Source organism: Oncorhynchus keta, chromosome 9, assembly GCF_023373465.1.
Source record: "Oncorhynchus keta strain PuntledgeMale-10-30-2019 chromosome 9, Oket_V2, whole genome shotgun sequence".
Taxonomy (NCBI): domain Eukaryota; kingdom Metazoa; phylum Chordata; class Actinopteri; order Salmoniformes; family Salmonidae; genus Oncorhynchus; species Oncorhynchus keta.
The window spans coordinates 45,186,001-45,189,244 of record NC_068429.1 but is presented as its reverse complement, the minus strand read 5'-3'; positions in this window follow the sequence as shown (position 1 = coordinate 45,189,244).

The window sequence follows — 3,244 nt, the reverse complement described above, 5'->3', positions numbered from 1 at the left end:
ACATGCTCAAAAATGCAAAATTGACTGGTCTGATGAACACAGGATGGCTGAGCAGTGATAGTTGTACATTTCCATCACCTGTTGTGTTGATTTCATCATGTCCATTTGTTTATGTTTTCTCACTTTTGCAAAGTCACTGTGCATTTGCAATATGGTTCAATGGGCAGGTACCATCACGAATTTGTCATGCTATAAAAATCCTGCAGGAATGCGAAATTGACTGGTCTGATGAACACAGGATGGCCGAGCAGTGATAGTTGTACATTTCCATCACTCGTTGTGTTGATTTCATCATGTCCATTAGGTGATGTTTTTTCACTATAGAATCATATTGCAAATGCACGTGCATTGTTGTGCAACTGGTAACCCAAAAATTAAAATATGGTTGTAAATGCATTTACCGGTCATTCTGATATTAATGCTCGCTATGGGAACACAGGATGGCCGGGCAGTGATAGTTGTACATTTCCATCACTCGTTGTGTTGATTTCATCATGTCCATTAGGTGATGTTTTTACACTATAGAATCATATTGCAAGTGCGCGCGCATTTGCAATATGTTTCAATGTGCATTTACCATATGAAATTTGACATGCTCAAAAATGCAAAATTGACTGGTCTGATGGACACAGGATGGCCGAGCAGTGATAGTTGTACATTTCCATCACTCGTTGTGTTGATTTCATCATGTCCATTAGGTGATGTTTTTCACTATAGAATCATATTGCAAGTGCGCGCGCATTTGCAATATGTTTCAATGTGCATTTACCATATGAAATTTGACATGCTCAAAAATGCAAAATTGACTGGTCTGATGAACACAGGATGGCTGAGCAGTGATAGTTGTACATTTCCATCACCTGTTGTGTTGATTTCATCATGTCCATTTGTTTATGTTTTCTCACTTTTGCAAAGTCACTGTGCATTTGCAATATGGTTCAATGGGCAGGTACCATCACGAATTTGTCATGCTATAAAAATCCTGCAGGAATGTGAAATTGACTGGTCTGATGAACACAGGATGGCCGAGCAGTGATAGTTGTACATTTCCATCACTCGTTGTGTTGATTTCATCATGTCCATTAGGTGATGTTTTTTCACTATAGAATCATATTGCAAGTGCGCGCGCATTTGCAATATGTTTCAATGTGCATTTACCATATGAAATTTGACATGCTCAAAAATGCAAAATTGACTGGTCTGATGAACACAGGATGGCTGAGCAGTGATAGTTGTACATTTCCATCACCTGTTGTGTTGATTTCATCATGTCCATTTGTTTATGTTTTCTCACTTTTGCAAAGTCACTGTGCATTTGCAATATGGTTCAATGGGCAGGTACCATCACGAATTTGTCATGCTATAAAAATCCTGCAGGAATGTGAAATTGACTGGTCTGATGAACACAGGATGGCCGAGCAGTGATAGTTGTACATTTCCATCACTCGTTGTGTTGATTTCATCATGTCCATTAGGTGATGTTTTTCACTATAGAATCATATTGCAAGTGCACGCGCATTTGCAATATGTTTCAATGTGCATTTACCATATGAAATTTGACATGCTCAAAAATGCAAAATTGACTGGTCTGATGAACACAGGATGGCTGAGCAGTGATAGTTGTACATTTCCATCACCTGTTGTGTTGATTTCATCATGTCCATTTGTTTATGTTTTCTCACTTTTGCAAAGTCACTGTGCATTTGCAATATGGTTCAATGGGCAGGTACCATCACGAATTTGTCATGCTATAAAAATCCTGCAGGAATGTGAAATTGACTGGTCTGATGAACACAGGATGGCCGAGCAGTGATAGTTGTACATTTCCATCACTCGTTGTGTTGATTTCATCATGTCCATTAGGTGATGTTTTTTCACTATAGAATCATATTGCAAATGCACGTGCATTGTTGTGCAACTGGTAACCCAAAAATAAAAATATGGTTGTAAATGCATTTACCGGTCATTCTGATATTAATGCTCGCTATGGGAACACAGGATGGCCGGGCAGTGATAGTTGTACATTTCCATCACTCGTTGTGTTGATTTCATCATGTCCATTAGGTGATGTTTTTACACTATAGAATCATATTGCAAGTGCGCGCATTTGCAATATGTTTCAATGTGCATTTACCATATGAAATTTGACATGCTCAAAAATGCAAAATTGACTGGTCTGATGGACACAGGATGGCCGAGCAGTGATAGTTGTACATTTCCATCACTCGTTGTGTTGATTTCATCATGTCCATTAGGTGATGTTTTACACTATAGAATCATATTGCAAGTGCGCGCGCATTTGCAATATGTTTCAATGTGCATTTACCATATGAAATTTGACATGCTCAAAAATGCAAAATTGACTGGTATGATGGACACAGGATGGCCGAGCAGTGATAGTTGTACATTTCCATCACTCGTTGTGTTGATTTCATCATGTCCATTAGGTGATGTTTTTACACTATAGAATCATATTGCAAGTGCGCGCATTTTGCAATATGTTTCAATGTGCATTTACCATATGAAATTTGACATGCTCAAAAATGCAAAATTGACTGGTCTGATGAACACAGGATGGCTGAGCAGTGATAGTTGTACATTTCCATCACTCGTTGTGTTGATTTCATCATGTCCATTTGTTTATGTTTTCTCACTTTTGCAAAGTCACTGTGCATTTGCAATATGGTTCAATGGGCAGGTACCATCACGAATTTGTCATGCTATAAAAATCCTGCAGGAATGTGAAATTGACTGGCCCGATGAACTCGGGATAGCTGGGCAGTGATTCTGGTTCATCTCCATGGCTCGTTAGGGTTGATTTCAGAATGTCACTTTTGGTGATGGTCCCTCTCCGTTTAAACATATTGCTAATGTACAAAAGTCAACTAGCAAGTCAGTGTCCATCAGTCAATTAGATGTCATTTTGACACCAAACTGATACCAATTGACACCAAACCCACTTTTTCCAACTCATTTAGAAGCCAACTATCATATATGTCAGAGCAGGCCCATAATTCACAGCGCCTTTAGTTTAAAACATAATAAAAACGTAAACACATAGTTACGTTCTAGCTGCGGGTCCAGGTCAGACATTATGTGAAGGCCTATGTGAGGCGACCCGAATCCCGAGTTTCGGCTCGATAGGTCCTTCGGTGCCCGAGTAAAACCCTAATTGGTGCTGAAAATCCACTTTTTTCCATGCCTTGCTATGGGGTCCTTGAATGAGCTATCGGACCGAAACGTT